Raw genomic sequence first — 13,629 nt, forward strand, 5'->3', positions numbered from 1 at the left:
GATGCTTTAGCTCCTCAGTAAAATGTGCTAGCTTCCAAGAGAGAACCAAGAAATTATCTGACAGTATATAAACACTTCAACAGGAACTGAAAAATGACAGCATGTTACTTTGAAATAAAACAAAGGGAATTCAGTAGCAGTTTATTCTAGAAGGCTAAGGCTTCCTTTTGCATCAGATCTACTGAATCATTAATGAATACGTAAGTCAGGAATTCACTTTTCTCTCCTATTAGGAGAGTGGATCCTTTAGTAGCACAAGTTCCCCCAAGCTCCTTCTGAAGTACTGGTGCAGTATCAATTCTGCCAAAAAATACAATCCATTGCTTCTCTCCTCCACATCCTGCAGCATCTGCTTCACTGTGTGGTAACTGTACCATCAAATATACCTATTGTACAACCTCCCAAACTTGTGGGCACTAACATGGCTGCAGCACAAAGTCGTGTGGCCCCAGGCACCACCAGGTAGGTGAAAAGCTTACTGTTGCTGTTTTTTTTCTCCCTGGCAGACTCACTCCATGGGACCAAGACTCTAGTGACCTTGTTTGCCATGACTCTGCCCTGGTGGTCCATACAGTTAGTTACAGCAAAAGGAAGACCTTTTCCCTGCAGAATTATCAGTCTAAGTAAATCAATATACCAGGCAGAATCTGTTCCCCCAGGTAATGATAACTGACAGCAACTCTTTCCTCAAGTCTCTGTTGCCCCATGCAGCTCCACTGATTTCAGTGGAACTATACCTTACTTACTCCCATAATATCAAAGCCATATCAGACTTATAGTTTTCTTTTAGATTAAATTACTTACAGTACATAAATATAGTGATACCCACAAAAAGAACAGATTTGGTATTGGAATGTGATGCTAAGGGTAGCATACCCAAAACAGGCAGGAATAAGGCTAACATGGATACTACTATCATTTCAAACACCTCAAATGCATCAAACACCAAAGTCACACTTCAGAGGCTGCAAGAAATCTCATCTTAATAGACAACAGATATTTTATAGGTGAGAGAAATCAATGAGAGAAAAGATTTTCTAACACAGTTGAAATTATGGAACTTTCCATAAACAATCATTTCTACAATCCAAAGAGGGGGGGGGGGGAAATGCTATGTTTTTATTTTCACTTCAAATGTCATTGTACCCCCACAGGACACCTTCTTATTGCCAGTGTCTGCTAGTATCCAAAATCATAGTGACAAATTAAAGGTCATCTTCCTATATGTCATCTTGTACTTCAAATTAGCTTTTGCAATCACGAGTGCTTATTATACAGACAAGTGTGGAAGGTTCACTTTCCACTATAGTGGGTTTTTTTAGAAATGAATCATCTCCTATGCTGTCTTTTTAGTAACTGCAAGCTACTTATAAATAAACAGAAAATAGAAAAGGAAGACAGAACAAAAAACAGAGAAATCAGAAACAAATGTTTCTTTCAAATTTTAGTTTTTATGTCACTTAAAAATACATAAACAAATACAGGACATACTTGCAACCTTTCATCCTGTTATAAGTAGTACTATTATCCCTCCTATACAAATGTGAAAACTATGACTCAGATGTAGTTTCCTGACTCTGTTATGCATTTGATAAAGAGGCTTAACAATACACTGAGCAGAGCCTAGGCATGCTTGCATGCATTCACAACACAACTATCTTATGGCACTCTGAAAGCAATAATACATCTTCATGTTCCCCTGAAATCCTGTGCCATGTGGCACCAAGAAAGATTACTACTTGTTCATAAATTGTCTCTTGTACTTGATTCAAATAAATAAGCTGAACAGGTATACCTCTACAACAAAAATTAGCCAGGAAGACCCTTTGTTCTCCTGCAATGTCTCCCTTCACCGGGTTCATCCAAAAGGGATTAATGTCGGAACAGAGCTACAACAGTTCATCTCTTTCCTCAGCCCATGAACGGCATGTGTGAAAAAAAGAATCACCCCAAGATAGTTCTGCTTTTAGAGGCAAGAGAAGTGGAGAAGTCTAAGTGCCTTTCTTTGGTGCATTATGTAGAGACCCAGTACTTGTAAGATGCAATCTTGAACATTTGTCAAAGATATGACAAGGACAAAAGCAAGTAAACAAGCTCAGAAAGAGAAGTGTGTTTTCTGTCATAAATCTAAACTGAAGCTCAGGAGACTACAACAGCATTCTGCTTAAGGCATTCTATTTAGACAATGTTATTATCTGGCAACACTCATCTATGGAGGATTGGGTGCTTTGAGTTCAGACCCAAGGGCATCTTTACAGAAGGTATTTGCATATGTTACAAGGAATCTGAACACCAAAATTAGCAGATCTGCTTGGGACTTAAGTTCACTATCCCCACATTTCAGGGAGATGCCTCCCTCCAGTTTGAAATCACATCCATTACTTTTTCCAATTCTGGATGCCCATCTCCATATCACTTCATAAATCACTGCTATTGCTGTGATGGTTTTTCCTTCATACATCCTAACCAGTACCTCAAGGACAAGCACACCTGTCCAAGAGCTGGAAGGACTGAACTCACCTTTCTCATGAGATCAAAAGGACTTAAGCACATTTTTTTAGACAAGTGCCTAAACAGTAGATTGTATTTCAGGGGAGATGGGGAGAAAAGAGGAAGTGACAGCTCTTTCTTTTTGGAAGCTGCTCCACTTTCCTTTGGATAATTAGCTATTTACTTAGCCAGAGCAAAGGGACAAGGATAATTCCTAATTCAGCAATTGAGCAGCTTTCCCTCTTGAGCTGGATCTTAGTATGTGTTCCTATTCCAATGAACACTGTAATGATGAAATATTTAGCATCTAGCGATAAATGACAGCCAGAGTTTGACATCAGACTCTTTATGAAATTCAAGTTTTTCCAGTTTGCCTCTTCCTTTTCTTTTGTTTATAACTTTGCTTAGTCTTTAGCCCTGCTTCTGCCTTCTGGTCTACATCTGTTCAGTACAAGCTTTAAAGCACAGTACTTAATTACAGAAAACACACGGTCTTCCAGACCAGTTTTGAAATAAGCAAGGCACACTGCCTGCAGCAAGAGCACACACAGATGTATTAAGGAGTATTTTGAGTATTCATTGCCATAGCAGATAAATTGAGCAGGAAACAACAATTACTGTCATGAGCTGGCAAACAGAGGGCCTTCTTTTACACTAATTGATACTTACTGGGAAGACAAAAGAGAAATTAGTTCACCTTACAATATCAATTACTGCGGAAAGGTCTGAAAAGAAAAACCTATGGCATGACTGTAGGTAATTGCTCCCAGTCGTGTTTGTTACTGGTGCCTTTTGCAAGAACTGTTGTGAGGACATTGCTTTCATGATTTATATGAGCCTCTAAAATTATCGCTCATAAATTACTCTAGATATGGTGGTGAAGTGTGCTTCCCCTGTATGTGGAAGAATAGAGAGATAAAGGCTGTGAGGAGGTGCACTGAATTTTTATTTTGGCTCATTCCAGTGGTTTCTCAACTCTGGCTTAAGCTTTCATGAGGGAGCAGGCAGGGTATTTGAAGGGCACATCAATGGTTTTCTCTATTTATCCACATTTAATACATTGCATTCAATTTGGTCTGAAAAAAAAAAATAGCAAAAAATATCATAAAATATAAAATTTACTTTTTCTTAAGAAACACCAAATGTCTTAGAAAATATTTTTCCAGGATTTAAGGTCCATAAGCTGAGCCAAGAAATTAATCTCTGCTTTTCTTCACAGTAATTTACAGTCTATCTAATATAATTTTTTGGTAGCCCTTTGAAATTTTCCACCAACTTCATACAGCATATACAGTTCCTCAGTGAAACATTTTGAAGCACCATTTTTTCTTTAGATTTTCTGAATGGCATAAGGTTCTTCTAGGAAGTTTTTTTTTTGTGGTTTACATTAACAGCAAGCATATTTCTGTTGATATCAAAATAAAACACTGATGTTTGTTAACAAATATAAAAAGATCATTTGGTATAACCACTGTCTTCTTACATTAGAAGCTATCTGAGTGCAAAGTATCATTGTAGAGTTTAAAAATCAATAATATCTTCCCACAAAACTCTGGAAATTTATTAAAGTTGTCAGTGTTGCTAAGAAAAAAAGATCATAACTCCTTGACTAAGCTTTAAATTTAAAATACTGTATTTAGGACTTATTTGAATTTTAAAAGACTTTCTGAGAGGCAAGACTCACAAATACATGAAAGTATAAACCACCGACTTAACTATCACAGCATTCACCACTGTGTCCTTAGCTGACCAGCTGGTCCAACTTTCAGATTGAGAACACAGAGTCCGAGGTTCTTGTTTCTTTGTGCACCAAACAAGCAGATTTAGGCCAAAGATGTGAACCACTAAGTTGGCTGACATGATATGGCAAGGATCAAGGTGAGTCAGACATCCTGTCTTTCTCAGTGACTCAGAAATATCTTCCACTTGATCCTTCTTCTGACCCCTGTCTAGAAAAAGACAGTGATTTTCTTTGAAAATAAAGCTGAAAGAGATTTATTTTAGACAACAGGTAGTAAATCTGGATGATGACAGACATGAGTTCAAATCCTTTACCCCATGGAAACCTCTGGTAAGCAGTCTGCTATTCCTGTTGAACTTGTCTGATCAATAGGAGAAAATTTAAGATTCACTGGATGACAAAGAGGAAAGCAAGTGCAAAAATCTATAATCAAATTAGGTCATAGAAAAGGACTTTCTCTTCTGCCTAAAAAGAAACATATTCAGTTTATCACTTAATACAAAATGCACAAACAATCTTTTCAGCAGGCCCAGAAATCTCCCAGAAGCCCAGAGATGTCTGAAAAGCACACACCCTTACCAAAAAACTTCTCACTCACCTTTTGTGAAGGCTGAAGTTCATCTAAGCATAAGCAAGAAGTTTCGGAGCAACTTTGAAGGTAAAAATCTAGGTGTCTGTGGATCTCAGATTTCTCCAGAATAAAGGAACAACTAATGGGTTCATAATTTTGAACCTCAGAGCCTAAACTATGCCAATATCCTGCTGGCCAAGTTCCTCTTAACATTTGATATTTTTGTCCATGACAGGATGATATTTTTGTTCATTTTAAGCAAATTACAACTTGTAAGTAAACTGTATTGAACCTAAACTGTATTGAATCTAATGGGACTGAAGACAAGAAAGAGTGAACTCACTAACCTAAATGAAGCTCACTAAAGACATTCAGAGGTCCTTCCAGAAGAACACAGAGAATTAAACTTCCATTGAATGCTAATAAAAAAATGGCATATTCCTGGATAGGAAACATTACCAAGATGATCCATTAGGATGCTGAACACCTAATATTCAAATCTAACTAAACCTTAAAGTATACCTCAGCTGCAAATGAACTCCGTAGAAGGAAAAATGTACATCTCTGTGATTCAGGCAAGTTGCTGACACTGCGCTGTCATCTATCAGCTTCAGCTACACACTTTTTTCAGCACTTTCATCTTGTCTCAGTGTATTCACCCCTTGTGAGCAAACAGCAGCAAAACAGCAATAAAGTAGGAACATCACAACACAAAGAAGTAGCAATTCTTTTTCATGCAGCATGACTTTTGCAATACTTATAACACCAGGATGTCACTATCAAAGAGGGAAACAAAATCTGCCACAGGTTTGCCAGTCATTAGATTTTAAGTTTTCTTCTTGAAATTTAACAAAATGTTGCTCTTACAACTTAGGAAGGCAACAGTTCCTGCCATCGAAAAAAAATTACCTTTCATAACCAGCGGGAACTTGCAGATTTAATTTTAACTTGATGCTTTCAGCTCTTGTGGTTAAACTGTTTTTACTAGGGGCTTTTTAAAGTAACTCAGCATATATTTTTTCTGAAGTTCCATAAACTTAAGGCTGGAATAAAAGGTACTTTAATCTTGGCCAGCACAGGGAGTAGTAATTGCCCAAGTCAGGTCCATTCTGAGAAGTGAGACATTGAAAATTCTCTATGAAAAGATCTATGAATAATTGTAGCTGAAGTCAGTGCCGCTCACTGCTTGTGCTTTTTGGTCTTTCCTTCTCCTCTTTTGATAAAAAACAAAAAAAAAAAAAAACAAAAAAAAAAAAACCTTCACTGTTGCATGCCAAAATACAAGGCTGAGAATCGTACTAAACCTGACTAAAACAGATGTCGACAAAGACATATGCTTAGTGGTACAGGGGACCTGCCCCAGGGGTAGGTTAATCAACTGTCTAAATCAAAACTTTTCTCCTTCTCTCCATCTCTCCAGTAGCCATGATCCAAACGTTTTCAATTTTCCAACCTTAGAAGCTTACAGATGGCTTTCCTGAGGGCTGAAGATCATGATTTTGCCTTGAGATCAAGCTGCATATGTGCCCTACCTAAAATTCAAAAAAATGAGATTCATATCCCAATATTGAGATTATCATTAGGAAAGACAATTATGCAGACTTGGCATCCTATTTTCTTTCTTGGAGCTGTGAATTAGAAAGGTGGGAAGGTACATTTCATATGCTCTACAGTTTTTTCCCCTACACCACAGCAGCCAGGAAAGACCTGGAGCATACCAGACATGAATGACTGCATGGCTCTAGGGACAATATAACAGTGAGACCCCCTTTGAGGATCAAGAACTGCTAGGAAGAGATGGGATCCATCTGGGCAAAGGCCCACAGGCTGGCCAGCCTGTGAGGAGAGCTTTGAACTAGGAATGATGGGGAGGGAGCAGATGAGCACCAATTGACTGAGAAAGTGGTGGACTGGGGCAACAAGTAAAGTGTGCAGGATGATGTGAACAGGAAGACAATTGACAAAACAGGGCAGAAGGGAGCCACCCCAAGGGTATGCACCCAAACAAGCAAGTGCCTACATGACAGTGCGAAGAGGGGAGCTCTAACACCTCTTCTAGAGAACCCACAGGACTGGATACCTCTCTGAAATGTCTGCACACTAATACACGTGGCATGGGGAGCACACAGGAGGAATTAGAGGTCTGCGTGCTGTTGCAGGGTTATGATCTTATTGGGATCACAGGGGAAAGGTGGATGGTTAAGAGGTCTGTAGGAAGGACAGGCTGATGCAGCAAGGGAGAGACCAGTAGGAATGCAGAGCTCTGTCTATGGATGGATGAGGAGTCAGGTGAGAGCTTATGGGTCAGGATTAGTGGACAAACTAATGTCTCACTTGGGCAGAAGACCTGGTGACAAAGGACAAGGAAAAGACCAAGATATTAAATACCTTCTTCCCTCAGTTTTTACATATAAAATTGCCCTTCAATAATCCCAGGCCTGAGCCCCTTGAGAAAGTCTGAAACAAGGAAGCCTTACACTCAGCAGAGGAGGATCAAGTTAGGGAACATTTAAACCAACTGGACATACACAAGTCCATGGGTCCTGGTGGGATGCACCCATGAGTGCTGAGGGAGCTGGCTGGTGTCACTGTGATTATCTTTGAAAGATCGTGATGATCAAGGGAGATTCCAGAGGACTGGAAGAAATCAAACATCACTCCTGTCTTTGGGAAGGACAAGAGGAAGATCTGAGTAAGGAAAGGCTGAAAGGCTGGTCAGCCTCAGCTTGGTCCCTCGGAAGATGATGAAGGAAATCTTTCTGGAAACCACTGCCAGACACCTCAAGGACAAGAAGGCAATCCGGAGTAGTCAGCACAGATTATTACAAAGGGAAAGTCATGACTGACCAACCTGATAGCCTTCTACAGTGAAATGACTAGCCTGGTGGACAGTAGTGGACTTTTCTTATCTTCTCTCTAGCAAGGTTTTCAACACTGTCTCCTATAATATCCTGACAAACTAATGAAGCATGGACTAGATAAGCAGAGAGTGAGGTGGATTGAAAACTGACTGAATGGCTGGTCTCAAAGGATTGTGACCAGCAACTCAAAGTCCAGTTGGAGACCAGTAAGTCATTAATAGTATACCCAAGGGGTCAATACTGGGCTAGTGCTAGTTAACATGTCCACTAATGGCCTGGACAATGGGGCAGAGTGCACTCTCAAGAAGATTGCAGATGATATAAACCTAGGAGGAGTAGCTCATACAGCAGAGGCTTGTGCTGCCATTTGGAGTGAGTTCAACAGCCTGGAGAAACTGGCCAACAAGAATCTCATGAAGTTCAGCAAATGGAACTGTCAAGTCCTGCTACTGGGGAGGAACAACCCCTTGCACCAGTATGGGCTGGAGCCTGAGTGGCTGGAAAGCACCTTGGCAGAGTAGGCCCTGTCTGGGTGTCCAGGCAAACAGCAAGTTGGCCATGAACCAGCAGTGTGTCCTCACAGAAAAGAAGGCCAACAGCCTCCTGGACTGCATTAGGAAAAGTGTTGGTAGCAGGTTGAGGGAGTTGATTCTTTCCCTCTACTCAGCATGGGTGTGGCACATCTGGGTCGAATTCTGTGCTCCCCAGTACAAGAGAGACATGGGCATACTGGAGAGAGTCAAGCAAAGGGCTACAAAGATGATGAAGGGACTGGAGCATCTGGCATATGAGGAACAGCAATGAGAGTTGGGACTGTTCAGCCTGAAAAAGAGAAGGCTCAGGAGGATTTTATCAATGTGTACAAGTACCTGGTGGGGCAGCATAAGGAGGATGAAGCCAGCAATGAGCACAAACTCAAATACAGGAAAATCCACTTAAACATAAGAAAAAAATTCATTACTCTATGTGTGATCGAACACTGGAAGAGGTTGTCCAGAGAGGTTGTGGAGTTTCCATCCTTGAAATTATTGAAACCTGACAGAACAGTCCTGAACAACCTGTTTTAGACGACCCTGCTCTGAGTGGGCTGTTGGACTAGATGATCTCCAGAGGGGTCTTCTCACCTCAGCCATTTTGTGATATCTGTGATCTACGATACTGGCACCATCCTGAGCATTTGCAGAAGTACTGAGAGGTTAGCTGTTTTCTTTACAATAGATCCCCACTTTCTCACTTGTAAGGCAGCTGAAGAGTAGAATTAATAAAGGTAAGGAGAACCAGGTGAACATGCACGCTATGACTGATGAATCACTAGTGTAACAGGTTCATCATATATGGGAATGATGATATAAACACACAACGTGGAGATCAAACTGTGCTCAGACAGCTGCTGTTTATATGGAAGAACAATTAGGAATAAAACTATCAATATATTTAAAACTTCCCATTATTTCAAATTAAGAGTATTCATATGGGAACATGAATGATGGCAACCATATCGGTAGAGTTACAGTGGACAGAGGATTTCCCCATGGTAGATAAATGTACCTCTTTCTTATCACTTCTTGTCAGTGCTGCAGAGGAAATGAGAAACAAGAAAGTATTTGAAAGGGAACAGGACATGAGTTTAAAGGATGAAATAACTAATGCAATCCTAAAAAAAATCCATAAAGAGTCCCCAGGAAAACATTTTGAAAATGTAAGCAGGTAGAGGCAAGGAAATGTGAAGCTTGATAAACATGTCAGGCAACAAGATTGCTGAGTTGGGTTTATGGAAAGAATCATAAGCTCACATTTTACACAGGAGCAAACTGGGACTATTTCCTCATTTGAAAATAAGTAGATCTTGTCAGATTTTAAATTATGCACCTTTTAACTATCTCTAAAATTAACCAAAACACAAATTGGAAAATGCTCAATAGCATAATCAACATTTTTCCTCTCTTTTTAATTCTGAAATGAATTTGTTGCTCAAATTAAAATCCCGTGGAGAAATCTAAATGCTGGGCATCACCACGCCCACTTTGTAGTAATTTCACTAGTGCTCTTCCACTCCAATAAATCAAATTCATCTCTTTAGTCTGCAACATTGAATTATTTAACTTCATTAAGCAAATAATGAGTGTCAATTGCTTAGTGTCCCATAATGCTCTGTTTTCAGGGCTACCAAAATGGCATTAAACTGTGATTTAGAAGTGGTATTTGTTACATAAAGATTTATGATTGCTCCTCAGAGTCTTCAGTTTATTTCCAAATGCCTTGTGGAACCTGCGAGGCCCATAACAAGTACTTTACTAGTGCATTCTGAGGATTTCCTAAAAGCATCTCTTTGTCTTTAAATTGCTTATTTGAATCTCCTCCCTTCAGCAAAAGCCACTTGTATTGCCACAGAAACATTTTTCCCTACAGTACCATCTGCAACTGGGCAGAAGAGTCAGTCTCTTTGTGGACAGTATTTCTCCAACAAGTGCATCCTTTTTGTAAGCCTAACCAGTGACCATGAATTAAACTTGCAGATTCAAAATATTCGGGAGTTAGAAAATGTAAGATTGTATGAACTTAAGTGTTCTCCTTAACACAGTGTTTGTTTATATCACATACTAACTTCCTCTAGACCCTTACGTCATTCAACACACCAGTAGTTTTTCAGAACACCTTTCACATTCTTCTTATTCAATATGTAGCTCCAATTTCAAAAATGCAAAATTATTTTTTTCTTCAAGGATAGTTCTGTTAATACAGTCCTTAACAAACACTAACAAATCTGCCTAGTAGCCTTGCCAGATTAGGAAGTTCAAGTCTATATCCCCAAACCATGATGCCCTTCAGACTTGTACAAAGAAGCTATCACTCATAGCTACATTTATTAAAATTTGAAGATACATTTTATTTTTCACAAATGCAGAAGAACTCAGAGATCCTAGAACCTAAAGTACTTATTTTCAACTAATGAATTTAATATATGCCCTCCTGCACATTAGCCTTATCTGCAGAGTCATTGCCACAGCTTAGCAAGGAGACACAGGTGACCTGGGTCACTAAGACAGAAGTAAAGCAAATGACTGAGATTGCCTCTTCAACGTGAAGGAAAAAGCTGAACACAGAAACTTCTACTTTCCACAAAGATAATTGTTTGGACATGAGTCTAGTACATGAGTTATTAATACTTTATTATTAATATTCATATGCTAGAAAAATAGGCAAAAATGTTAGCATCAAATTTGTTAAAGCAGACAATTAATTTTAGAGACCCAAACTGTAGCAAGCACATCACATATTCCTAGCATCCCAGAATTCACAGCAGCCTTCCAGGCCATTGTGGCTATTGGTCCTGCATCCCTCATTTCCAAACCTTAGTCCTCACACAGCTGCTACACAGCACAAACTAGTCAGCTCTAAACATACCACTTTAAATGATGTGCACACAGATTTTATGATGGATGTCAGGACAGCTCTCATTTCCCCAAGTCAGCACCTGGTGTCCTCACAGCTCAACACCTGTGAGAGTGAAGGAAAAGCTCTGCTACATCAGGTCAGTGGTTTACCTCACATCTAACCTCTCTGACACTGCCTTATATTAGACACCTAAACTGAGTTAGTTTAATCTTTCACTCCATTAGCACCCATCCATCTCCTTTTTACAAAGGTACACCACAGTCCTACCCAAGCCTCTCACATCCTGCATCTTTCCTTCACTGCTGCCTCCCTCCTACCAAGTGCTCCATAGCCTGGCCTCCACATTTCTTCTCATTAGCTACCACCATTTACTCTAACCTCTTCAACTGGCTAGCTCTTGGGCTCCTGCTGCCAAGCTCTACAGAACTGTCTAGGAAGATCAGGGGCACAATTTTCAAGAGAACATAGGCCAATGCTAAACATATTTACAAATCCTGAAGTTCTATGAAAAAAGTGTTGAAATCTATGATTCTAGGTTATGTGTATTTGTCATCATCTGAATTCTGTAACCCAGGTCTAGGTCCCAGAGTTATGTAGCACCACTATATAAAAATCATGCTTAAAATCCCTGTACATTGAACAACAGAGGTTTTGTTTACTTCAGGAAAGAAAGACAAGTTTCAGATAAAACACTGCACTGAAACTAAGAAGGCGGAGACATGCTGGTCTCCATTAGTGTGACTTTGGGTAAACGGCTTAAAAAAGAAACAAGACAGAGAAATTATCTGGGTTATGCTAGATAAACTGTTCACCAAGGTGACCCCAGTGGGTTCTCCTGGCCACTGATATATTAATATTAATTAACAGACTTGCCTGTAAATTCGTAAATATAATTTTTCATGCCACACATTCTTTACATTGCATGGGGAGTGCAGTGGGATAGTCTGACATGATAAAGAGCTGTAGGATCTCATCCTCCTATTGCCCAGGACCATATCTTGTTACTTATACATAATAGAATTCCACACCCATTTTGCACAGGTGAAAGCTAAAGTTACTAATGAACAAAGAGATAAGGAACACAATTAGTCTGTTCCAGAGATGCACAGGTTTGCTCTACCCAAACAGCAACCAAACTTGAGGTCAGGTCATGCAGCCCATTAGTACGGTATATGTGATTTAAAATAGCCTTCACAGTGTTACTAGCAAAACCTCGTCACTATATCACCTTGAGGATATGCCTGAGGAGAGAAAGGAGGATGTGTCTTGGGAGAACTTCAGAACCAGTTGAAGGCCATGATGAAGATGGCTCTGCGGTTACTGAGAAAGTGCCCTCCTTCCCCTCTGTTGCACGACTCCTGCTCCTTGCTCTCCTTGGGATACATGGATGCAGTACAGGCTCTTCGGTAAAACGATGCAAGGTGAGGGAATATTTCCACCAGCCAGGCTGAAGGAGAATACAGCCTGCTTCCTGACCCCTTCTTGCCATGCCTTAAAAGAAACTAGTATACAGGCCATCTTTACAAAGTGCCAAGCCACAACAACCCATTTCTCATCTGTTTACTAACTAAGCTGTAGTTTAGGATTCATGGAATTACTGTGGAAGTGAACCTGCTACACAAAACTCTGGGTTTGCTGTTATGTATATATTTGTAGATATATATACATATGTATATATATGTATAATTGCATTGGAGTGACCTCACTGATCAGCAGTCCTAGGACAGTCTTTAACATACTATTTTCACCCTAAAATTCTCTGCAAGTCTTGAGTTTTGCTCAAGTCCTCAGCCCATTTATTTCTAGTTAGAGCCCTGGAAACTTTCCTGTTCATAGTGTGTTGCAGAAAAGAGACAAGCAAAAATCTGATTTGAGATGGAGATTGTGATTGATGTTGAGGCACCCATAAAAATGTACAGGTCTCAAAGCTATGTATTTGCCTTTCCTACATGCACAACACTATTACCCACAAGAAGGAATTACTGGTCTGCAACTTTACAAACACATTTTCAGCAGAATCTCGACTACATAGTCCTTCATTATCTGAAATTATTTGAAGGAAGGGTCTCATGCATTATCATGCTTAAAATGTCCTTCACAATCTGAAACCATTGTTGTAAAGATTTATTTCATATTGCATATGTCCTTGAGTAATAACTTCACAAAGAGATGCATTTAACTACCACTCCCCTACCTTGAAATTCTGCTTAATGACGCCTATCTTAAATGGGCTCAACTCCCAGGGCTTTTTGTCAGTCCTTTCTGTAGCCCAGGTTTTTATATGCACCTGCCAAAAGGCTGATTTAATTAGGCATGGCAAGTCTTCCGTCTTTAATAATAAAGACTTGTATATAACACTAGATTTACATGGGCATCTATTTTTAAGACTTTTAAAATATATTTATTTTTAATACACCAAAGACCCTTCTGACAGTGAGTATGATACAAATCTGGCTGTGACAAAAGATACAGAGTGGGTCTCCTAGCAGCCTTGATATTTGTTCCCCATCTTCCACAACCCTTCCACAGCCAGGCATGGGTGTATTCAAAGGTCTAAATACTAATTGTGT

This window comes from Streptopelia decaocto (assembly GCF_964273445.1).
Source record: "Streptopelia decaocto genome assembly, chromosome: 3".
NCBI classification, from domain to species: domain Eukaryota; kingdom Metazoa; phylum Chordata; class Aves; order Columbiformes; family Columbidae; genus Streptopelia; species Streptopelia decaocto.